Source organism: Fundulus heteroclitus, chromosome 17, assembly GCF_011125445.2.
Source record: "Fundulus heteroclitus isolate FHET01 chromosome 17, MU-UCD_Fhet_4.1, whole genome shotgun sequence".
Lineage (NCBI taxonomy): Eukaryota > Metazoa > Chordata > Actinopteri > Cyprinodontiformes > Fundulidae > Fundulus > Fundulus heteroclitus.
In genome coordinates, this window is record NC_046377.1 from 7679626 (window position 1) to 7706492 (window position 26867).

Below are 26867 nucleotides of genomic sequence, written 5' to 3' on the forward strand. Positions count from 1 at the left end.
TCCATTTGGTGAGGAAAAAGGAGACTTCTGCATTCCCAGACAATGGTTCACATTCCATAGCACTTCTCCGTGCCATGTGAATCATATGCGCTGAGACAGGCGGACTGAGGTTTATCTTCTCACACACACGCAGCCAAGAAAGTCTCAATGGAATACGGCAGAGGCATATGCTATACAAAGCAAGTTCGGGTCGAATCCTTCACTGAATCAGTGGTCCGTACGATAAATGGCTCCACAATCCCAACGATGACACGGACGAATTAGGGAAATGAGTTGATCTGATGTTTAAAATGTTGGGTTTGCTCGTACCGATCTGCTCCAAGCCAGATTGGGTTTCCAGTCTTATCAGGTTCTGTTGTACAGATCCTCAACACATGTCCTAAAATATTAAGACAAATCATGGATGAAATTATAGAAAGTGAGGTCCAACATACTGGAATTATCCATAAAAGGCCCAAGCAACTCAGTTGCTCCCATTTTGACGCCGTCTTACTTTCCTGAAGTGAAAGTTTTGATGAAACACATGTTATGAGGAACATTTCTTCCAATTATCTGTCAAGTTGAATTCCCTCTGGATGGCAATTTGTTGTTACACACCATCTTAAACACTGCCTTGATGATAACAGATTAGTCAATATGTAGCACTTTAATCCCATGTTTCAGTCTAGGATATCTTTCAACAAAACTCTTTACATGCAGTTATCTGTTGTGTGTTTAGTTTCCAACTCCCCCTTCTTAGAAAAAAAATTATCTCCTCCCAAAACTAAGTTTTTGTTTTCAGAGGCATAATGGGCTTTTTCCCCCTTTTAGGAAATGGCTAAGAACACCTCACCATGCATAGGCAAACAAATTCATACCTCTTGAACCTTTTCATGTTTTGTCACGATAAAGCCACAATGCCATTTACTGGGATTTTATGTCATTGACCAATGCCAAGAGTGCATAATTCGGAAATATGTTTTTTTTTTTTCTTTAACGGATAAAATTCTTAAAAGTGTGGTATGCAGTTGTGTTCCAGAATCCAGTTTGAACTAAGTGCCTTCAGGAGATACCCTCATTAGTAAATGGAGGCCATTGGAAAAGAACAATGTTAGACGAAAACATGTTGGAGGCCACAAGAGACAAGGGTGGAGGTTTACCTTCCATCTAGAAAATGGCCATAAATATACATAGCATAAAGAGATACAATGCAATGCAATGATTTCTACTACTGAATGACAGTTATTGCAATCAACATATGCAAAATCGGAATTATGAAAGACTGGAGATCAACTTCCCCTGCAAAAATAAAACAATCAGCAGAAACATCTGTAAAAACTCCTAAAGTTTGTGGATTGTGCCACTTTCATTGGTCTAATCCAGGACAATGACAAGTCTGCATACTGGTAGGAGGGGGCTCAGCTGGTCCAGTGGTACAATCAGAACCAACCTGGAGCTTAACCCACTCAACACTGTGGAGATGAAGGGGGATCTCTGGAGAACAACTCCCCATACTGCCTTCTCCATCACCATCCTCAACAATGTCTACTGTAGAGAAGTTCAACAGGGCTAACCTTCCCTTCATTCAGGAACAACTCTAATTCCACATCCTCCGCTCCTGTACGTGTCCATTGCAGACCGCCTCCGTGAGTTCGGGAAAAACAAAATCTACTACATCTGCAGTTACTCAGTCTAGCTCTACTCTGAAGTCTCTTGGAGCCCGAAGAGAGCATGTGCGATCATCGTCTTTACAAGCAAAATGCAAATCTGGAGAGGACTACCACATTTCAAATTAAATGTTGACGTGACAAATCTGCTTCCTTATTGCAAAAAGAGTGGTTTGCCTCCGATATTTGAGTAAAAACAGTAAATCTTGTTGTGAATATAAATAATTGATTAAATTTGTGGTTAATCTCTATTTTGCTGCAATTGTAATTGTGGAGCTTGAGCCAGCCGGAGCTAGATGGGCCAGAACGGAACAGAAAGTTGCCTCGCTTTTTTTTTCTTTTATATAGAAAAATGTTGTACATACAAATACATACTGTTCTTGTCAATTTTATTTTCTCTAAAATGCACATATCTATACCCAATACCTGTACAATGTGAGTGCTTGAAACCAAAGTCAATTTCCCTGTTTGTGCACACTAACTTGGAATTTACCAATAAAGCTGATTCTGATTGGATGCTATAGTTATCAGTAGGCCTGTAATTGATTGCACAATAAAGATTAATCACATGATTCATTAAAATAAGCGCAATAATTTGCATAGGCAAGCTTGCTTATTTCCCCTTGTGTTTCCGGCTCCTCTCTTTGAGACGGGACCACAAAAAGGTTTCAGGAAGGTGCCTCGGTGTAGAGAGTGTGTGTTCAGGGTGAACTTTCAGGTGGACTTTTGATCGATCTTTTAAACTGTCGCGAAAAAGAACATGCGAATCAAATGTGTTTCCATCTACCAGTTTGTAGCGAATTAACAAGGCGACGCAAAGCGCAATGCCGTCATTTGTCTGTAATAAACAGGAAGTAGAGGTTTTTACCTAGCATGGACCACAGATCAGTCATGGAGCGAGGTTTTAATTGATGTTTTATTTCATTTTTTTTCACCGATGGGACTAAGAAATGTTCAAGTCTCTTCGTTGGCCAACATGCAGCTGCTGTTGCTTCCAGCCTTGTTATCGAGTGTTATTGGAACATCTGCGAAGACGCCGGCAGCAGAAACAGCTGATTAGTCATGTGAAGTAAACGTTCGCTACGTCAGAACTAATTCGAAAAATGTGTTTCCATCTCCTCTTTAGCGCATTTACTGTTTTTTGAAAAAGTAAAAAACCACCTCAAGCAAGCCTAAAAACGTTTTTGAGAAGCGTTGTGAGTCAATTCGAATTCTGCCGTTTCCATCAACCTTTTCTAATGCGATACTTCAAAATGCATATTAAAAGACAATGGAACGTGACTTATATCTACTAATCAATTAACTTTTGATGCCAAGTGGTTGTACTGGATTTTATTTAGTGTTATTAAGATTCAAGTGGGGGTAAATACAAATGCATCTTCTTTCCTCATAATTATCCAGAATTTGTGTTACTTTATCACAAAGAATCCCATTAAAAAGTTTGGTGGTTTTTAAATTTAAACTATGAAAATATTCAAGAGATAGAAATACTTTTAAAAAGACACTGTTTGTTTGTGTGTTCCAAAGTGCCACGCCTAAAGCTAGGTTACTCTTAAACTGCAACAACAAATAATTCCCTATTGCGCCATATCCATCATCTGAGTCTCACTGCATTTTTATAACCAGTACGAGCTCTTAACTACATAAAAAAAACAGTGCTTTTTAAAACTAAATCCAACCATGAAACATTATTTAAGCTTTTTTAAAGTTTGCCACAGAGCCAAGATGATAAATTCTTATTCGTCATCTGATGATCCTATTCTCCAAATTAAGCAACCGTCCGAGAGCAGACGATGTAGCTGCTGGCTGAAGAACAGGGTTATGAAATGATGCCTTACTTTTAAATGGTGGTTTTAAGAGGGACACTTGCATTAGGAGTTGGATTCCTTCTGCCCAAATAATAAATAATACTGCAAAGAGGCAAGTTCTCTGTGGAAGACAAGAAAATGCAATACAATCCCCCTTCTAGAGTTTGCCTTTTAAAGGGTTTGTGTCCCCTTTTAAAAAGTGCACTTTCAGATGCGCGCACAGGCTAAATTGGAGTAACAGCATTCCAAAAAGCACAGATCCCACACAAAATAGGGATGTTTGTACAGCATCAAAAGGCTACTGCTCACTGGCAGCTCCATATGACCAAATATGGAAGGAAAAAATGCTGCCTTTTCCCGTAACCAAACTGGGAAAAAAAAGAAGGGGAAAAAAAAAAAAAAAAAAAGGAGGGAAGGTTTTCTTGCGAGCTGCATGCACAGCAAGATAGAGCTCTTACACTCGCTGCATAGTGGCCACAGCCTTGGCTTCCTCTCAAACACAGCGAGATTGATGGCGCTGTTGGACCCGCCGCGACACCTCTGTGTTTGGGCACGGTCGCGCGCGTGAACGCGAACACCTGCGCGACTCTGGGAGACGTGAAATAGAGGCACGCCGATCTTTTCACTGCGCTGACATTTCATTTTTTTTTAAAAAAAAGCACACACAAAAGCTGTTCTTTCTCTCTCACATATGAGCTCTCCACCCAAGTCCCTCCAACCCCCCCCCCTACATTCCTCTCGGTGAAAAAGTGTCCGTCTGAAACTCCACAGTCGTCTTCTTATGTTGGAAACGGCTTGTTTATGTGACCTGCGCCCCCCTCCCCGGCCTTGCTATGTCACATCCTCCTGCAACTGGCTCTTGCAAAGAAATACATGTCTGTGAGGACATGCTATTTTGCAAGAAACATATCAAATTAACTGGGAGCTTCTCCTTTTGACAAATACAACTAAACCAAAAGATGACAAGCACAACTAAATGTTGGTACATGGAAGGGGATTACAGAAGAAATGTAAAGAAAGTAGGGACCAAGGGGAAAAAAAAAGGACAGATGATCAGTAATTTCAAGGCATCTTCCAACAAATAATGACTGAAGGCACAGCAGAAGGACATCAAACTTGCAACAGCACAAAAGGCGGGAGCTCAATGATCAGTTTTCAACTTAATTGTGCAAACCTCAAGTAGTTTGCACAACAGAGCTAAAAAGGGACATAATTAGGAAACAAAGGAGGCCAAAAGGAAAGAAAGATGCACCAAAGTCTGACAGGCTAAAGTTAACTCGTCGATAGCATAGTCTGCAGCAGTGGGGTGTTTAATTCACACAGAGACATGCTAACTGTCTAAACTTGTTTCCAATGCGTTTTAAAACAGAAATACCTTAAAAATGGTGACGCTAGGAGAAATACTTCTGACCAGACAACTTTGTTTTGACGCTAAGCTGTCTCACACCGTCGCAACTTCTTGGAGCTCCATGCAAACCTGAGAAAACTCTGCTCGGTCTTTAGTGCCTAATTAAAACTAGTCCAAACTGCTGCAGTAGTGTGACACAGCATTTTGGTGATTTGAAACCGAGGAGTATTTCGAAAACAGAAACCAGCCTACATGTAAGAGTGATGCAATGATGCGGCCATGAGACGGGCTTCAAGCAGCCGCTCGCAGAAACGCTGGAGACGTGATCTGACGACAATGAAAAAAAGAAAAGAAAGGAGACAAGGAAGCTCAAGAAAGGAAGGGCACAAGGAAGGAAGGGAAGTGGGTAGGAAGCAAAGGGAGGTATATGGGAATGAAAGAAGAACACAAGAAAAGAAATTAAGAATGGAAGGAAGTGAAGTAGGGAAAAGGAAAGAGGGAAGCAGGTGAGACAATGGCAAAAAGGAAAGGTATAAATACACAAGTAATAAAAGAAAGATAAAGAAAGGAAGAATTGACAGCAAGTAGGGCACGGGGAGGAAGGCCAAATGGAGGTAGGACATATGGGAGGAAGGAGGAAGGAAAGAAAGAAAGACAAGGTGGAAAGAAAGGACACAAGGGAGAAAATAAGAGGTAAATGAAAAAGGAAAGGAAAGGTAAACAGAAATGAATGAGGGAGAAAAAAAGGGAAGAAGGTAATACATGAAAAGAAAAAAAGGCCCAAGACAGGGAGGAAAGATTCTAAGAAACAAGGGGCACAAGACAAGGAAGCAAGGGTACAGGGAAGGACACATACAAGAAAAAAAGGAAGGGTAGAAAGAAGTAAGGCAGGACACAAGGATAAAGACCAGAAGGAAGCAAAGAAAGAAAGAAAGAAGGACATTGGGGAGTAATGGAGGAAGGAAGGACACAAGGAAGAATGAGACAGCATTCAGACAATAGGAAAACAGTGGAGTAAAGTTTGGAAATGGAACCAACCCCCCCCCCCCCCCCCCCCCCCCATACGCTTGTTGTTTCTCAATACTTATACAGTGAAACCAATTTTTTCAGACACTTTCTGCAGCCCGAAACTGCACGCTATAACTGAACGCAGTACAAATGTAAAAAAAATAAACAAATAAAAAACACAAAGCACAAGGATCTTAAAGAGCAACATTTAATGGTTTAGTTTCCTCTTTCCCATGAGACGAAACACCCGTCTTCCACTTGTTGCGTCCCTGCTGTCACATACTTCCCCGTGTCAATTTCCCGGCGAACGGAAGCCTCCGCTCTCTCTCGCTCGCTCCTCCAGGACAGCTCGCGTTGACACCTGCCTTCCGTCAGAGTAAATGAGCCCCGGCCAGTAGTCTGCGTCTGCACAACGGCACATCAATCTGCTACAAGTGAGCTGACCGGGGGGAGACCAGCGGAGCCAGAGTGCTGATATACGGCGGGTTTCACTGAAAGCACAGCCACTGCTGACGCCGTGGCTAGAGAACAGATTATCCAGCGGATGGCAATAAAGCAACACTAAAATGTAAGAGGGTGAAATCAGACTTTTTCCTTGTTGCCCACCACTAAAACAGAACCCCCCAGAGAAGGATCTACGGCAGCCCACCGACTCTGGTTTACTGGCAATAACATGACAGGCTGAGAATCATTAAGTGGAACATAAAAATGTATTTCTCATAAAGCTTGAGAGGTTCCTTATGCGTTTTCCCCTACAGGAGAAAGTGGAAACAAAATGGATCTGCTGAGCAACCGTGACACGCTTCCTATAAAAAAAAAAAAAACGCCACGCTTTTGGTCGCGGTGGACGCGAGGCAGCTCCCTCCGTCAGCCTGGAGAGAAATTACACTCGGGTCAGAGCGAGAGAAAAGAGAAAATCGGAAGGGCTGGGGAGGGGAAAAAAAAAAAAAAATGTATTGTAAGCAGTGGAGTGATTTATGAGGCTGACTAAAACCCACACAAAAAGGCAAAAATGTCTTCCTATCATACCTTACATGGAAACATTCACGAGGCTGGAAGGCATGATGCAATGCCCCCACACTGTGAGAGTCTGGTAAAAAACATGACAGCTGAGTGAAGACCCTGACACAATATTGCCTTTTTTGTGCATGCATGACAGCCCCCCCCCTTTTTTTTTTTAAGAAGGAAAAAAAAAAATCCCCCCAAATAGAAGGCGTATTTATTTAAAAATCAGCCCGAAGTGCCATAAATCCTTATCTTCCCTGCCTTGTTTTAGCACACAAGTAAATCATGTGGCGGAATGCCAACATTTTTTTTTTTTTTTTTTTTTGGAGGTACTCTGCAAGCTTTTTTCAAGGGTATTACATGACAGGGTATTTTTCAAAATAAGGGCCTGCATTCCTGGAGAAAGATACGAGGAGATTAAAGCGTGGGTGGGTGGCGAGTGGGATGGTGGACCGTCGAGATGACCTGACCGAGAAGGTTTATTACTCACGCCGGCTGAGGAGAGGTGGAGCAAGGCCCTGACGCTGGACACAGTTAGGTCCTGCTACAAAAATCTGTTTTTTCTTTCCTCAGAGAATAGCTCATTGTGCATGGAAACATGACAGAGTTGAGCTTAAGACCCTCACTCCGCTGACAGGCGGTAGTATTCATGCAAAACTAGATCTGAGTAAAAAGGTATTCAGGCCCCAGCTGCCACGTGGTGGATGTTACACTGAAGTTGCTGGACGACGTCCAGTTTCAATTCCTTTTAGTCCGTACTCACATTACACCTCAGAATACAGGATTACCATCGGTCTACAGTTGCTTATCATTTTGTCATGTGCATTTTAAACACCGCCTATAGATTTCTAACCACACAACAAAATAAAAAAAGAATAAGGGCTGTTAGGATACCTGGTCTTATCAGAGCTAAGCAAAAGATGGTAGGTGTTTTCCAGCTTAGGCCCATATCAAAAAATTAGACACAAGTACCCACTGAGGGATATTGCTCAGCTTGAATCAGAAAACAAGGTTGTCATCTATACTTTAAAAGCAAAATAATCAAAATAACCAGTCAAATTTGGCTCTGCTTTCCTTTCCTTGTTGTGACCCACCACCTCCATGACACTATTGAGGGAAATTAGCTATTTCTTTTTTTATTTGTCCATCAGGAAGAACATCCAGTCAGCTCTGCTTCTGGTAATTCTTCTCTTGGGGTGACCCACAGCCTCCACAGCGTTGCTGATGAAAGGCGTCTATTGTTCAGTTTTCACCACAAGAGGGGGCTGTCATCGCAACAGGGGCTCAAAAATAACCAGTCAGCTCTGCTTCTGCTTTTTATCACCTTGCTGTGACCTCTCGCCTACAAGGCACCATTTTTTTTATTTTATTCAAAGCAGACTGCCAAGCAATCCATTTCTCCTGGTTGAACATGTGCGTCTTTGTCCCTTTCTACAGTCCACGCTTCAATGGTCGCTGCGCTACTTCAAAGGGTTGCGAGTGACGGGTTGAATTCATACTAATGTAGACAGTGGATGTCCCTAAAACTTGTTCTAAACGCAAACACTTGCGTGTTTGTCTGTGTGAACCTGATGGCAGCCAGCACTAAGCACTGTTCACTCGGAGATTTTTTTTCCTGTTTATGGAAGTTGTTCCTTCCCACTGTCTCCTGATGCTTGAACATTATTCAACGTAATCCCCTGGTTTCCACATAGAGAAACTTTTAAACAATAGGTCTCAATCTGCTTTAATACTAATGTACTAGATGTCAATATAATTCCACCTCTATATATTTGGCTTTTAGCTTGATTACAGTGGCCTGAATTATGTAGTGCTTTAACAGCAAGAAAATGCACTGTGCAATATTGCTAGTACTTTTATTCTGCATTTATTCATTTAATTATAAGCAAATGCACAAAAAAAAGAGACAGTCTATTCAATTAGAAATACTACTGCACCTACAGCTCTATCAAGTCAGTCATAATACATTTCTAAAAGTCATCAAATCTTCAACACTGCTCCAGAATCAGTGAAAGCACGTTCTCCGAGCGGCAGAGAGCTCACTCCCTTCTTGTGAAAGAAAGAAGAAGAAAAAAAAAACAACAACGACATTCCACTATTCTCATACCGCTGATCCTTTCAGGGCTCGACAAGGCTGAACTTCACTCACTGTACAAGATCTCGTTTTCGTGCATGGCTGTGCTGACTGTTATTAGAGCGGCGGGCGGCCAGCTTGGACGCGTACAGGTCTTCTTCTCTCGAGGTGAAACACCTAAGCCGGGGGGGTCTTAAGGCCCCGGAGCAAGCGCTGCACAGGTGTATGAATGCTCTAAGCCTGGGAAGACAGATTTCAAACATTGCTGCCTACTGTTCTGTGACGGCAACATGAAACCACTAGAGTGAGCTGATTCTTTTTCTGTTTTTTTCCCCCCAGCACTTGTGCCTTAAACAGCCATTTTGAGCAGTCTTGCATGGGACAACAGGGTTATTGCAAAAGCGGCCACTTCACATTTTATCACATCACAGTAACGGACGGTGCTCCAGAATGCATCTTGTTGTGCAAGTCATATATTTCTTGCAAATATTCATAACTAAATTCAGAAATGATTTAACTGAAGATCTGGCGGTGGCAGTGTCATGCTGTGGGTATGCTTCCAGTCTTGGCATTCCAACACGTGAATATAAAACTGCATTTCAATTCTGGCTGTAAGTTTAGGGTCGTTATCCCGATGAAAGGAAGGTGACCTTGTCTTCTGCAGACACCAAAAAGATTGTCCTCCAGCCCCGCCCTTCCGAGCAGCTCCCTTGTCCCTGATGAAAACGAGGTAAGCCCACAGGATGATGCTGCCACCACCATGTTTCACCATGGAGATGGAATATAAACAAGCAAATGAGCAGGGGTTTTCTGCCCTAATGTTTTGAATCTAGGCAATAACTTTCATTTTGTTGCACCTGGTCAGAACACCATAAACATTTGCTGTTGTAGGCCTTAGTCCTCGAAGCGGCTGACCCAGGTTTGACTCTAGCCTGCAGCCCTTTGCCACAAGTCTCCCCCCCCTCTCTCAACCCCCTCCCCTTTTCCTGTCAGCCTACTTTCAATAAAGAGCCACTAGTGCCACAAAAAAATCCAAAACATAAAAAAAAAAAATTTGCTGTTGTATCGGGGAAGTGAAAGCAAGACTTATTTTGGGTTTCTTTTGAAAGCTCCCCCCCCCCCTCTCTTCCCTGGGGTAGATTGGGGTTCACAAATTATAGTGGTCCCACAGTTTCATGGTCAGAGAATGCCTGAGGGCAATCGCACTGGATTTAATTCAGGGGTATCAGGGTAAAAGTGGGCTTGACACAAATGAATATCACATGCATATGATATACATCACATTAAAATACCTTTACTTTTAAGAAAATGTGTTAAAAGTTTGTGGTCGCAAGCCATTACGCGAGTTCCGTGGATTTCAAAGCACTATAGTACATTGCAGAACTTTGGACAGTTTTGCTGTTTTTCTTTCTACATGTAGGGACTAAAGCACTGAAAGGAAACCCACACACTTCACTTCCATGAATCACGCTTTGTTCCCCGGTTGCATCAGGTGAAGTGGTTCTGGAGTTTTTGCATGACTAATTATCCTGGCCTTAATCTGTCCGTACACAATGCATTATGTACGCAACCTCACCACCTGCGACACCTACGGCCGAGCTTCTGCGCTTCTATTGCCCCTTTTTTTTTTTTTAGAAGGGTGGTTACCCCACATCGGCCTCATTCTTCTGTCTTTCAATGGTTATGTGATTTTGGGATCCATTGCCAAAAATTCCAGGAAACCCTAGAGCTTCATGAGACATAACAAAGCTCCCTCTCTTCCTCTGCATGACTCTCATGCAGAGCGTCTGCCTCAGCAGGCCCCCGAAAGCTGCGCGGCTGACTCACTGTAACGGACTCGTATCGCCCCGATTCTAGCGACGCCGGCGCTAATTCGCCACCGCAGAATATTTAGACGTCGGAAGTCGCAATCATCTTTCGATACCATTAAAGCGTGATGTGGCATTTACCACTAAATTAGGGAGAAAATTCTGCTTCGGAGGTTAATATATGCGAGGCTCATGAGTCTCCTTAATTCCTAAATTTATTAGAATAACACATGTATCCGACAGGCATGAAATTGTAAATAATTGAGCGCTGCTCTTAGAGAGGATCCGCTGGTCGCTCAGACGAGGTCGCTGCAAGCTTTTAATGGCAAAACTGGAAATTAGATTTGGATCAGCATGGCAGCAGCGCTAAATTGGAGTACATCCAAAACCACAACCAACCCCCCCACGCCCCTCCCAAACCGGCTTCCAGTATTAATCTGTTCATCCATGTTTTCTGGTGGGGAAATGTCTCTGCTCCACTCTAAAACACACAGATAAATGCAAATACAGACGTCCCTTTTGAGCCCACCACCCAGCTCGTGTTTATGTTCACTGCTTGAGTGACTGGTATTTCATTTCGTCCCCAGCCCAAAGCCGTTTTGCACAGTTTGGCTTGGCCAGGGTATCATTACTGGCCATTAAGTCTAACCTGAACTAATAGGGGCTTATTTTCCAGAGGTGGTCTCCCAGGTGGCTGTCACAGGAGCGAATGGCACCGCAGGCACACAGAGTCTAATAAAAAAAAAAAAAATAAATAAAAAAATCCAGCCCGGCTCAACCCATACATGGGATGCAGATCATTTGGCAACAATAACCTATTGTTCCACACGAGGAGGGGCTCGTTAAGGCGGGGATGCCAGAATAGGTGCCACGCCCACTTTCTCAGACTCTGAAGGAATACCTTCATGACAAGCAGACAAAAAAAAGTTTATAGTGCATTTTAAATCAATTAATACCCTTTGAACTTTCAAACATTGTTCGACATTGCAGAATGTCACGTGTTATATTGCAAATTAATGATGTGGAACAAGATAAAATGGTGCACCATTGTGAGGGGGGAAAAATTCAAGAGTTTGTTTTTTTTTTAAATAAAATAAAAAGATTTCAGCACGCATTAGTAATTCAACCCCGTTTACTCCATTACCCCTAAATAAATAAGTAAAGCTTTTAGCAGTGCAAACAATTGCCATTCAAAGTATTTCAAAGGGTAACTGGGTGCAACCTGAGAGTAATTTAACTGGAGCATGCAAAGAGCTGTTCTATGCACAACAAGTACAAACAGCAGACGGGCGAGAGATACGGTTGTTTAAAGGATTAGAGCAGAATGAGGTTATTTAACAATATCTAAAGTTTTAAATATTGTACAGATCATTGTTCAATCCACTATCTGAGAATACAGTACTGCACAACCGCTCCAAGAGCAGCCGAGAGGCCCATGATAACTCTGGAGGAGTTTTATCTGTTGACTAAACAACCAAAGGGTTCATCATCCACTCAAATCTGTCCTTTAGGGAAGAGTGGCAAGAAGAAGCCACAAAGTTCAATCTGACGTTTGCCTTATGGAAGAAGCTGCTCTTGTCAGATGAGACCAAAACTGAGCCATTAGAACTGAACCAAATGCAAAAAAACTACGTGGGGGTAAAACAAACCTCGCATTAAGCCCACAGCGAAACAGGATGGTGGCAGCATTATGCTGTGGGGATGGCTTTCTTCAACAGGAACAGGGAAGATGGTTGGAGCTAAATACAGGGAAATCCATCGAATTTGACTGAGTTTAAAATATTTTGTAAAGAACAGAACATGCTGGTGGAATCACAGAGTACTGATGACAGAGAAATACGCACTGCATATTTCAGGTCTTTGCTTAAAAAAAATAAAAATCTAGAAACCTTTAGACATTTTCACTCACCGTCGTTTTTCTACTTTTTGCTGGTCCATCCAGTTTTAAGTTGTAGCCTGACAAAATATTAAAATGTCCGACACAGTGTATCAGACCAAGGAACATTTCAATCCAGTCTAAAAAAAAAGAGAGAATCCAAAAAAACTCTAATAAATACATCTTTTTGTTTCCAATGAACGTTTCTCCTCCTGGCATTTTAAAAGTCTTCATGTGTTTCGGCCTCGCTCTGCACCAATGTGACAGGTGTCATCATTAATCATAAGGAAAGGAGCCATTAGTCTGAATGCGGGGGTAATTAATCTGTGCTCACACTCCATTAGATGACATGCTCAATTTGTGCACAGAGCTGTGTACTGTGTAAATAAGCCGAGATGATGGCACCCACAGCCTATTATCCCTGAGCGGCGCTCCATGCAAGCTAGATTGCGGGGACTCGAGCCGGATTAGAATGCCTGCATTCAATAATTACGCTAGATTAGTCTGATCAGAGGATCGTTACACACATATGGACGCCTGTTTTACCAGGGCGGCTGGACTTTAGCAGTTAAACCAAATCATAACCCTCCAACAAGGTTAAAACCGCAGCTGGGGCATGTAGTATGAATTAGCCCTTAGTTTAATAAGTACCATTTGGCTGTCACCTCAGCGGCTGTAGAGCTGCTCTATTACAGTAAAGCCCCTCTGGTATTGAGCCGGGGTTATTCAATAAAAACCTGACTGAGTGTTTCTCCCGATCACCGCTGGCAGAGCTCTGATGAGGTAAAGAGGCCTCCAATGCCAGCAGCTGTCCCTGCGGAGCCACGTCTGATTAAAATGGTTTTCTGAGGCCATATTTCTGCTCTTCTTGTAACCTTGCCAGAACCAAGTTAAAAGTACAGAAGGGGGAAAAATTGACAAATTACCCAACACATACCGAAATGAATCCGCAAAAAAAACCGGATCGGATCTATAAAAAAAAAAAAAGGGTCTCTGGATAGGTAGCGGGATTGATTTCTTTTCACAAAAATGTATTCCCGGCATCTCCATGAACACGTGGTGCTAAGTGTCAAGCTGGAAATGGCTTTGCATTTGCTATTCCGCACGTGCAATCTTCAGCGTTAATAATTTTTATACTCACATTTATTCTTTAAAACCCTTCTTCTCTCCTCCTGACCAGGCAGCGACATGTGAAGTGGAAAGGAGGATCAACAATGGAGCAGGCCACTACAGCCGGCTCTCAAGTTCTCTCCTGTAATACATTCCTGACCAATCCTCCGAGGCTCATATGTAAATGCCTCAGTATGCTTCTGATTAGGAGGCACAAAGAGTACACTCTATAAATGCACTGTTAAACAATTACCGCAGCTCCCAACTGCAGCTCCGACACAGAATCCAGATGGGGAGGGAAAAGCTCAGCATCGGTCCTTAAAAATGTTTAAGTCCTAAAACAAATCAACAAGGTTGGTATTCAGCGTAAAATAAGATCTAAAAGTCTAAGAGAAAATGTTTTTCAGAGGAATTTCGGTCCAGTCTTCTTAGCAGAATTGTTTTAATTTAGCCACTTCAGTGTTTTTTGAAGCACACATGGCCAGTTTGAGGTCATGCCAGAGGATCTTAACTTTAAGATTCAAGTTCAGACTTTGACTATGCCACTCCAGAATTCATTTAGTTATTTTTAGTCATTCAGATACCTATTGGTTTAAATAGTTTTTTCCTTAATAAGCGAACCCCCCATTAGAAAACAGAATTTTGTTTTTAGTCAGGTTATCTTTGTCTGAAATTAAAATTTGTTTGATAAACATTTAATTGTGGAACAAAAAAAAAAAAAGTAACAAACAGGAGATGTGGAAGGAGGCAAGTACTTTTTCATAGAATTGGAGTTTTCTACACAATTTCCTCTAAACAAATTTGCCCATAACTAAGATAAGAAAACCAGTGTTCATAATGAACCTGAACACAACTCATGCATTAGTGTTCACATCCTCTGCTATGACGCTGTTAGATTGAGCTGAGGCGCATTTGGTTTTCAGTGGTCATCCTTGAGTTGCTGGACTGAGTCAAAGCACAAACCTAAGGAAGCATTCAAAGAGGTTTCAGCACCACTTGGTGTCCCAAAAAATAAGGCGCTCTCTACTAATTAGAAATATAAACCATGAGCATCCTTCCTAGATCTGACGAAACTGAGTACATGGGTCTAGCTCAGAGCATACAACCAAACTCTGATGTTTCCTTGAGGAGATACGAGCACCAGATGGAGTGTGTTAGCAACCACTGCTAACACACTTTACCAATCATGTCTTTACGATGAAGTGACCAGATGAAAGCCAGTTCTCACTAAAAACACACATGGCAGCCTACTTCAATTTTGCAAATACATAGTTGAGAGATTGTAAAACCAGGAGAAACAAAGCTCTCTGTTCGGATGAATCAAAAACAAAAACCTTCTGGCCTGTAATCCTAGAATCATGTCTGGAAGAAAACCAGACGCTACTCATCACTGGGCTATCACGATCAGTAATGTAAAGTATGGTGGAGGCAGCATCATGCTGCGAGGATATTTTTCTATGGCAAGAACTGGGCAACTAGTCCGCGTAGACTGAGAGATGCCAGCAAGCAAAGATAGAGACATTCTTCAAGAAAACCTAGCCAATATAACAAAGGGTGGCTTCAGGAGCAGCCTGCGAAACTCCTTGGATGGCTCAGTCAGACCCAGGACTTAAATCTATCTGTAAAATTCTAAAAAAACCAACCTGACAGCTTTTGAGAAGTTCAACAAAGAAGAATGGGAGGATATACCCAAAAACAGGTGTACAAAGTTAGCACAGACTTAACCAAGAAGGCTGTCAACAGTGCTTCAAGAAAATATTAAGCCTTGATTGTGAAAATTATGGACAGATTTCTAAAAAATATACAAAAGAAAACAGCTTTTGAATAGTCATTATGGGGTATTGCAAGTTGATCTTACAGAAAAGATAATCTAAAATAACATTTTAAAATAGGTCTGTAATAAAATTGGAAAAAGTAAAAGTGTGAATTCCTTCTGGTAGGATTGCATGCTTTCTTTGTTTTTAACGTTAACATAGACAAGCCGTTCACAAATGCAATGTTACCAGATAACATCTGGCTAACCTCAACACTTCTGTTTTACACAAGCTAACGTGTTGAAAAATTATGTTAAATACGGTTGCTAAACTATGTTAATGATACATGCCAAGAAATCTGGCCAAAGGGTCCACAATACCAAACAGACAAAGGGTTATTTAATAAAAATTAACTTAAAAACATGCGTAATGGCATAACAAATGCTACGAAGTTCTAACACACTACATGAGAGCAGAAAGATTTAATTCACCAGTAAGAGATGGTACTTACTACATTTCAACATAGAGTAGTGAATTTGAAAACTACGTGGTGAACTTTTCTAGTCATACTGACCACTCAAAGCTCTTTACACTATAGCCACATTCACCCAAACGCACTCACTAACATTCATACACTTATACGCAGAGCTTTAAACAATCTGGGGTTTACATGTCGACGTTAACCACCACATGGACACGTCACAGGGGGAAGCTGGAACCGAACCCACAACCTTGCAAGATGACCACCCACTGAGCCACAGCTGCCCATAGGTGATTTGCATCCTTCAAAAGGTTTTGGTGTTTATGCACACCATCAATTAGAGCTTTGATTTGTTAATGACGTCTTAACAATGAAATATTTTTCAAGGTATATAATAATAATTAATACAATTTTCCATGCGTCATTTACTTTACAACAAGAACCTGCTTTCTGTTTTAACAACTGGATCATGTAGAAAAAAAAACCTGTCCTGATAAAATTATACTAGCGGTAAGTTGTATTTGATGTTGAATGTGTTGCCACAGCACATGTCACCCCTAGAACTAAAACAAAAATGTATTTCAACAGAAAGCATGCTCATCTAAAGATTCAACAAGGAAAGAAGTAGACGGCCGACTAACGTGAATACCCATTTAAGGACACAACGATTGTTTTATGTGGATGAGGTAAGTCCTCGCTTTCATCATTGCTACATACTAGCCCAAATTCACTCTTGCCAGTTCTCACTTGCAGGATGGCAGCCGTCCAGCATGACCTCCCTACGCTGTCCCCCACAACCACCGCTCACACTTCAACACGTCAGTAAAAGTCACAAGTATAAATCCTGCAGGCCCATAACTGATCTGCAGACTGGCCTGTCCGTTTGTTTCCCCACTGTTCAATTCATCGAACGGTTAAGCCTCCAAACTCTGTAAACACATGACCTCATCTAGTCTTGTGTTCACACTCAGTGGTATTTTTTCACACAGTCCTTTGGGCTTTACACATTTCCACATTACATCCATTACCCTAAAATATAATAAATCTGACAGGCGCTTGATAAGCAATGTTTGTTTAGTTTTAGGAATGATTGGTAATAAGCAGAAAAACTGAAAGGAAAGGGTTGATATGATTTGGAAGGAATACAGAGGGAAAAGGATAGAGAGGAAACGATGAATTCAGCAGAGCTGCTGGGCGAGAGACATGTAAGGTGGTTTCTCTGCCACGGGGACACACTGTGCACGTCTGATGTCCCAGTGGGACGCCGAAGAATGGAAACACGAGGCCAATCAGCTAACAGAGACATTTCCTGTGCTTGTTTTATCAGATGAGAAGAAGCCCAAAGGCTAAATGTCCCCCCTCTCAGCAAGGTTGCACATTTCTCAGGGCAACCCGCTTTGGGAACGACGGGGAGAAACATGCATCTTTGTGGGATGACATCATAAGTGCTGCTTGGGAGCACTAACCTCGCTCGCTTCTAATCAATCATCCACTTCAAATCTGGACTGCGTGAATACGAGCGGAGTTTTTACCTTTTAAGATGCAAAACAAGGCGGCCTCGTGAATTAAGTCATCTCCCAATAAAAATAGAGCTACAGTAATAGAATTGTCCGTTGCTTTTTCCAGAGCTATGAAACCTCTGGCAGGGCTGGCATCTGGCAACTGGCAGATGGTGGACCGATACGCGAATTACCAACACTGGCGTGCCATGCTGCCTAATAGGCAATCTGGCTCCGAGTGATCACACTTTAAAGTCAGAAAACCGTAGAAGTGAAAGGCTGATCTAACAAACCCTCTCCATCAGAGTGTGACTAAAGCCCAGAGGAATTCAAACAACGGTTTTTGGGCCCGCATGACTAATTTAGCCAGTGGGATCAAAGTTGAAGAGTGTGTTAGGGGAAAGAAAGGAAACGGGAGAGCGAGATCACGATGAGGGGATCATTATAAAAGCCTTCATGCTGTAAAGTGTATTGAATTGCGGCTTGCAGAAGATTACTCCAAGTGTGGTTTGATTAAATAAGGCTAGATTTGGTGGTGAATGTATAATAGACCACGAAAAAAAGAAGAAGACCGTGGCAATCATTCACTACGCCTCAAGAGACGAACTGTTGGAGAAAATGCCAGCACATCCAATTGGACACCGCTTCCTGGCATGGTGGCGTCACATCAGCGCAACTATGAGGGGAAAAAAAAGAAAAATCTACCAAGATTTTTAGAAGTGTGGGTTTTGAAGCAGCTTAAAAAGTTCTGTTTTGATGTTTCTACGGAGATGTCAGAGAAAAACCTGGAGTGACCGGAGCTTTCTCGGGCTTCGCGGAGTTGGCACGGGCCAGTTACCGGGTTAAAACTTCACAAATGTTTAAAAAATGTGACATTTTAAAAACAGCTAACTGTACCTGACATTTTATTCCCGTAGTTTAACGCCCTTTTAATGAAATACCGGAGGAAATTAGCAAGTGTTGTCTGACCATGTGAAGTAGGTGTGGGAAGGTGCGGAATATCCAGGTGCTACAAGGTTTTAAAAACGACACAGTTTACATCCACAAAAATCTGTAAACACACCACTTCAATGGTTTAAAGTCCATTTAACGAGATGCCGGAAGAGTTGTAGGTGCCAGAGATGCCTCTCGCTGTATCAAGCATAAGGTAACATTGCACCCCCCCTCTGTACTCTGTACTACCAATCAGCTAGCTAAACGAAGTCATGACACTTTCCCGTCTTAAAAGGATGAACCGTTTTGCTATATTGAAATGAATGCCTTTTCAAAAACCTTGGCAAGTCGTCATTTGGAGACTGCATGGGATTACTCCTGTTAAGGTAATGCCGTCTTAAAAGTACAGCGGGAAAAAACTTCAAGCACCATATCTGGTAGGCAGTGGGCTGCAGGCTAGCCACCGGAACTGAAGCCCTATTAATTGCCAGGTTCATATCAGCGTGCTATGTATTATAGGATGTGTTGCTTGCTTGTGATACTCTAAACAGAGTAGGAGTGGAACAAGGTCTTGCAACATTTAAAAGCTAAGCTATTTTTTAATCAAAGAGAAGTCTAAATTAAAATCTAGTTATCATAGATACAGACACCCTGCACCTATGTTTGAGACACTTACATTGATGTAAAACAGGAAGGAGTTGTTCACTTGTTGTTTAGTTGTGTGATAAAGTTAGCCTAGAAAGACTTCTCTACTAAGACTAGCCAAGATTTGGCCAGAATAAGTAATAATGTAATCACTTTTACATTGTGTGGCAGTGTTTTTGGTACCCAACATGAAAAAAAAAAAAAAAAAAAAAAAGACTGGCAGCAGACAAGATCCAGTTTGTCACCACTGTGAGAATATTGAGACTGACCGCTGCATATACAGTATAATAACGGTGTTAATGTCCTTCTGCTTTGGAGTTCAGTACAAACGTGTGTAATGAGGTTTCTCAATTACCATACCAATGTAATTTCTTTTATGTTCTAAAACATTTTTATCCTTCACAGAAGAAGTGTCAAGAGTATTTTACAAGCTTTAAGAGCCTATGTGCAAGGTACAAAAACAATATATTTTGTAGTCCAGTCAGTTCTTTGCATTATTGGTATCAAGTACAGTGACAATAAGTGCTGCGTTACCAATAAAGTTACAATATTTTGTGAAGCTCTACTGCCAACATTTTTCAAGTTGACATTTGCTTTTTGGATTTCTACTATGCTAAACTAAAGATATTTCACCCTTTTCAGGGACTCAGGACAACAGTTGTGCCAAAAAGCCTGAACTGGTTCTTCTTACTCCTAGTTCTAGCACTAGGAATAACTGATACTTTGCAGTTCTATATTTAAGTGTTCATGTTGTACTTGTTTAAATTGCCGTGTTAATACCATGAAACCATGGTGTTTTTACTCAAGGGTATCAGACTCCTTGAATCTCATATATCCAAGTCACCAGCTTTTGCCTACAAACTTTACACCTACCGTTTCTCCCCAATGTACTCAAGTTGAGATTTCCTGTTCACCCAAAATCTGCCGATACATCCAAGCACACCATATTACACAATATTGCGGTTTTGGATGCAGCGCATTGAAATTACATGCTATCGAATTCCAAAGCAGTTGGCCTCAAGTCGGCTGCCAAGGTCCCACAAGCCTGAGCTGTACGCCAGTCACAATTCCTTCAATTAAGCCAAAACCTTCTCCTTTTCGGCCCGTTGTCCAGGAAACCCAATCCTAAAACCTTAACTGACTTATTTCCAAAAATAAGCACAGCCCACGGATGACACTGACACCACTGATAAAATAATAACACTCATTTTTGCAGCATTTCTCCGCAGGCACGGTGGTGCCTGACAACTCAACAACGTCCCATCATTAGGACAAACAAATCCTTATGAGATTGTACCACAGCACGGGAAACATGCTCAACATCGTTTCACTTGTCTGTTGTGAGGCGAGACCAGAAAATAGCTTTGGCACCTGCCGTGTAGAAACAACGTGTGTTTTGGACTGACATGTCAGTGTGCAGTCGCCGGCATACCATGAACCACATTTGGAAAAGCTTTAATGCTGGATCAAGTTTACATAGAGCATCCATGTTAAAGAAAAGGACTGAATTGTTCAATAATTTGTGTTGGGAGTATTCCCTCTGCCAGTTTTCCGATCTTTTTAACTTCAGTGCGCCGCTTGGCTGCTTTAGCTCTGCCGTGGTGAAAAGAAAAAACTGCCTCTCGAGAAACCTCTGGATTCTTGCTTTGGAACTTGATACTGTATTGGATTAAAATAATCTAGCATCGAACTATAACAAAACCAACCGCATACACTTCAAGCATGTAAAACATGCTCCGTGCCCTTGCATCTGCTGATTGTAATGAGAAAGGGACAAAATAGCTTGGACTCTGACATCTAATTTTAATCAGAGGAAAAACATGGGATGGAAAATGCAGATTGGGAGAAAAAGTGAAAGCGGCGTACGGTAACTACAAGGCCTCACCGCACCGTGCAGTCCAGAGCCAGACTCCGGAAATGCATGGCAATGTTCCCTACATCCTGCCCGCCCAGCCCTAACCCTGGCCCAGGCTCTCGCCCCCACACTGCCAAACCTCTGTTATCACTCCGTGCAATTACCTCCAGATTCCACTCACCAATATCATATTGAGCCGATTATACAGTACTGTTCTGAGTACAAAGTAGTACGTGCATTCGAGGAAAAAAAAAAAATCTCTTTGTCGTTTAACATGAGCGCGGCTATATAAACAGCCGTGGATGCACGCAACAACTGAGAAAGAAAAGTGTCTGGCTGCAAGAAGGTACTTGTGCAAACAGCCGAATTGTTCCATTTAACAAGACATAACTTCTCATTGAATGGCACATGAGATTTACTCCGTTTTCCAAATATTGAGTGTCAGCTTCTTTAAAATGACATGTTACCGAGCAGAAAATTGTGGCCAATTTGGCAAGACAGTGGAGAAGAAAAATAAAATTAAAAGTGACTTGTAAGCAACTGAAACAAAGTGTACTGAACTTAAAACAGGATTGTACATATAAGTGATGTGGAGGATAAAGAAAAAAGTGCAATGTGTCAAAACCTGACAGCCAATTTATAACTTCAGTGTGCTATCTTTGAGCTAATACACAGAATGCAACCCAAGAAGCGGAACAAAATTTTAGTTTTGGTGCTTAGCTTTTTTACATGTTCTTCATTAGCAGCAAGGACATAAAACTTGAGTGACTATACTTTCCACTGGAATTTTCTAAAGGGTGGTGAGGGTTGGCCAGTCGTTTTCATTTAGACAAACATCTGTTGACACTGGTTTATCTTGTGATCCCCCCCCCCCCCACACAATAAAGTAAGCATGCAATAGTTCGCAAAACATAAAAGAGAGATTTGAGTGTTTTGCTTATTAAAAGAAAGGCATCCAGTTTGCAAAATTATTTTGGGCTCTACGGAAAAAATAAAATAAAACAAAAATTAAGCCTCTTGTCATCAAGAAGAATAGCATTTGATGATACTTTCCTTGGAAACACTATTTATCAATTAAAAGCAGCTGTGGGTGCACCAAATCCTCTTTCTCAGTAACGGCCACAGCACAAAATGTGGTCCAGTTAGCTTTGAAATAAGTAAAATGCGTGGGTATTAAAAGACAAATACTTTGTGCTGTACATAACCTTTACCACTGTATCAAGATTTTAAACTCACCGGAAATAATTTTGCCCTCATTAAAAATGAAAAAGCCTCCATCTGCATCAGCCACCTGTGCTGCCGAGCCGAATCTGTATCATTTTTTAACTGAGGTCGGGTCATCCCTGGCATTGGTTAGCCCATTTGAAGGAACCCCAACAACCACATTCAGACGTCAGTAGAAGTATTTGTACAGTTTGTAGCCAACTATAGCAGAATGTATATAAGCAGCTTTCCACCCTCAGAACAGAAAGTTGTGGTCATCTTTTTTAATTTTAAAGCCATTTTGCTGCATTTATCAAGATAAAATCTATGCTCCCAATAAGGATTTCATCATTAAGTCAAACTTTATTTTTCTTGCTTTGTCCTCATCATTTGCCTGTTTTTTTTAATGATTGCTCCTTGAGGCAGTCAAAAAAATAATTAACGCCATATTTGAAGTTACATGAATTTCAGGAAAAGTTAGGAAACTCTAAACCACAATGATATGTTTTTTGAAGTAGGAAAGATTTTTAGCCATCATTTCGAGCCATGTTATAAAAATCATGTGGTCGGGTCACCAGTATGGTGGCATTCCCATTTTTTTCCCCTAAAGGTTACCTTTGCAAAAAATAAAAAATAAAAATATTCCATAACGTTCCAACATTCTCAAGGCCTTTAAGATGCCAGAGAAAATGCCGGAGGGACCAGAGTTTTTGCCGACTGTATGGACCACAGAGTTCATGCAGCGCTGCCCCGCTCCGACTAGTCTTTGCACACTGATAGTTTGCTGGTTAAAAATAGGCTACTTTGTTTTCCAAACCAACTGAAAAAACATAGTCAAGGTGTGGAAACATAAGAAGCAAGATTGAAAGTGGCTGCCATACTTTTTTAAAACTAAATTAACCAGATTGTGTGTCAATGGTTGAGAGTGAGATGGTTTTAATCAAGGTTACCACCCAATTATAATTTCATACCATCCCTATTCTGGTCAATGCATGCTATTTAGAAGACTTTCAAGTTACAAGAGTATTTTCTGCAGAAGTGTTGCAACATGTTCTACCACAGAAATTGATCATCAAGCAGACAGACTTGTAAATTAAGGGGGAAGACAGTCAAAAAGAGAGCTCTAGATCTGGATCTAGAGTTAAACTATGACACAGCGCTGGCAAATAACTCAACTAGTTAAGGTAACAAACAAAATACAGAATTTACTCCCTTTACGAATATTAGCAATTATGACCGTCCTCAGAGCTTTGCCTTATCAAAATCTGGTGTTCGTTTCAGCTTTGCAATGTACAGCAGTACCCATCAAGTCATGAGGGTCATCATGGTCGAAAGCTCTCTCCCACAGAAGGTTGAGAAGCTCACAGCTCAAGCACTATTTTAATGAGTCGGAATCTCTGTCAAAAAATGCTCATCCACCATAATATTCATTGAAAACTGCTGATCATCTTCACCATTTTGGGCCTTTATTGTTTTGGTCATTTCACACCTGACTTTACTAGGTATAAAATGCAGCTTTTTTCACAGGGTGCTCCACACCAACCCTGCCTCATTTTGTATCACCAGAGGGATGTTGCGGTTATGTGGCTCCAATAAATACAGCTGCACGGGATATTAAATTGCAGTCATTGTTGCAGTGTCAGTGTGTGGGGATAACACAATTTGCAAAGTACAAAATATTTGCTAAGATATTATGTGTCAAGTGTCATGGACCTAGAGTCTGCACACAGATGATATATTTGGCCAGTTGGTTGGACTTCAGCTGCCCTTAGAGCTCACTTCTGATGTATAGCTTTATTAGCTGAGACTGGTGGGGACATTGTGTAACGGTAAATAAGGAAAAAGTTCAGAAAAATGCAGGTTAATCCCTGTCAATATCCCTATAAATTTAAGCAATGGTATTCTATATTGTATTTTCCTGATTTCATACAGGCTTTTCAATAATAAGCAACCTCCTACGGGTAAATATTAAGACTACTTTTGATTCGATCAAAACAGGAAAAATAACCATTATAGATGCAAATGTGATATATATATATATATATATATATATATATATATATATATATATATATATATATATATATATATATATATATATATATATATATATATATATATATATATATAGAGCTGGACGATAATTCAATAACAATATATATCGATCGATAGACGATAGTTCAATATAAAAAACGGGGGTCAATAAAAAGTTCAATAAAAGAGCAGTGCATTCTTCCTATTGCATTCTAGCCTATCATGTAGGTTAATACTACAGTCATTGCATCCTCCCAACCAATCACAAACCCAGGAAAGTTCCATCAGCCTTCAGAGAGTTCAAAGAACATGTGTCCTTTTTTTTTTCTTTTTTAACACTTACAGTTTTCGTAAAACGTCAGTTGAATGAAGGGTTGTGTTTGAATCTATTTATTTAAAAATAGGTGGTGATCAGGCAACAGCATAAAATGGCCATGGCGCTGCACTTAAAATTTATATTTTGAATTTGATAAATATCGATCTCGATCAATATTTCTATTTTATCGATATGCTTTTTTTCTATATCATCCAGCCATATATATATATATATATATATATATATATATATATATATATATATATATATATATATATATATATATATATATATATATATATATATATATAAACTGGCCAACAGTGGAACTGACAGGGAGTTGCTTGATTCATCTGCCTCTTGTGACGTCATCAGTCCCCAACAACCAAAGCAAACTGTTCTTTCCCCCTTTTCCTTGCGTTTATGAAGAAAAAATAAACTATATTTATCCCCGAGGTTCTTCAGAGGAAATCCGTACACCAAACACCTAGCTGTTTTTCTTGTCAGCATAGTGACAAAAACAATAAATCAATCAAACAAACAAACAGAAACACCACTGGATGGTCTCTTTAACAACAGACAAGTTATATGCGTTTGTGCGTGTTGACTCTCTGTTGCAGGACTTTAATCCTGGGGGATCCTCGGCTAACAACGTTTAAACTGTAATGATTGCGTGCGACTTCCTGCCAGGAATGTAGCTGTAGCAGTAGCTGTAGCATGTCGGCCACTGGCTGTCCTGGTTGGTCAGCGACAGCAGCCTCTCGCCCCTCCGCCGCCCCTGCTTTTGCCTTCATACTTTTAGCTCGATAAGAATCAGAAAGCGCCGAGCGCGCATTCCTGGGGCGCGCACACGCCTTTCTTTGTGCGTTTTTTTTTTGCGCTTGGACGCGAAAAAAAAAAAGTTCAGCACGTCGCTTTAATATGACTTTTCATCGCCTGCGGTGGCGTGAAACGGCGAACAAAAGATGTCCAGGAAAGAAACAGTGAAATAGTCCGCCTTTGTTTTAATGCTTAAAAAAAAAAAATCTAAATAAAAAGTTGTCGCATCATCAAATTTAGTTTTGTTTTTCCTTAAACCCAAGATAGCGCACCGCGTGTAAAAAGTAAAACTGTTGTCGAGCTTACCTGTGGATCTTAACGGGACAAAAGTAGAACTCTGGAGTTTGGTGGAGAGGAGAGGAAGGGGAACCAGACTGCAGTTGATCCTCCTCTACACTCAATGTTAAAACCACACCGAATACCCCGTTCAAGCCCCTCCCTTTAAGAAGACATAATCGCCATCTACTGTTTTTTTATGGTCTGGGCCGAGCTGTTCAGTCTGGGTTTAAAACGCGAAAAAAAGCTGCAGAAAAGATCGCAAAGCTTGCCTGTCTCCAAAATGAAAACATAAATTTAGATCCCCATCCCAACCATATAACCAGAACCCCTCATCTCTATGAAAATTATACACTTATACGCTTAAAAAAGTCCATATAGCACTAATGCACATTCTAGATTAGATTTGCACAGAATTGGAATCGGGGTAAAACAAACAGACAACCAACACTTCAAGGCTGGGAAGGCCCAAGTCAATAGCAAACTAAGCAGCTGCTTAGAAAGACAGAATTTCTAAAATCCCAACTGGAAAATAAGAGAAGAGCGCCCCCTAAAGTTGTAATTGTTGTCTCGGAGCATCCCTGAGGAATACACCAATATGGATGATGCATATACGAAATATAAGAGAAGTTGCTGGTAGAAATTAAACTTGTGACATTTTAGTATCTCCCAGTGGAGAATACAATACTGTACATTTTTATTTATGTACGCTGCAAAAACAAACTACCATTTTTTTTTCTCAGTCTGACATTAAATCACACTAAACGTTCTGTTTTAGATAAGGTGACCAGATTTCTGTAACGAAAACCTTGGTGGGGTGTGTCTCTGTCTGGGGGTTGGTGATTTTTGCGTGAAATGTAACGTCGACGGAGCGGGGAAGGTGTGTTTGGATCAGCTCTGTGCGAAACTTTTTTACTCCAACATGATCCACTGAAATCTGGGACATCTCCGGGGACAGGTCATCCGAACGGGGACTGTCCCCGGAAATCGGGGATGTCTGGTCACACTAATTTTAGATAAGTTAGGATTATCAACATTGCTCGGATTTGCTAAAAACATGAAGCTTCTCGTAGTAGTTCCAGTAATCCAGGCCCATTCCTCTTGACTGAACTGGTGTAATAGAGGCTCAATCCAAGTACCCTTATAGAGCAAGGACTCATTAGCCAAAACGGAAGTGCTGATAAGTGCTGTCCGATTAGTGCAGTCAGTAAGGTAGGAAAAGCAGCCTGTATCCTCCCTCCCGTGGCTAGTTTTACCTAGGAACACCGCAACGTCCCTTACCGGCACTAAGAACCCTTAAGGTATCCCACAATCCTTTGTGTGACATGACGTAAAAGCATAGCCACCTCATGGAAATCAACAGAAATGT

At 41.1% G+C, this 26867-nt stretch overlaps 1 protein-coding gene across 4 annotated transcripts in view; it reads right to left on the minus strand.

Moving 5' to 3' along the window:
- The window catches only part of cald1a (caldesmon 1a), a 79507-nt gene extending 53875 nt beyond the window's left edge, over nucleotides 1-25632 (minus strand). For all 4 annotated transcript variants that reach the window (XR_004933094.1, XM_036148810.1, XM_036148809.1 and 1 more), the window contains exon 1: nucleotides 25529-25632. The gene's annotated coding sequence lies outside the window, so the exon portion shown is untranslated. The remainder of the gene's footprint in view (nucleotides 1-25528) is intronic.
- Nucleotides 25633-26867: the final 1235 nt, after the last annotated feature.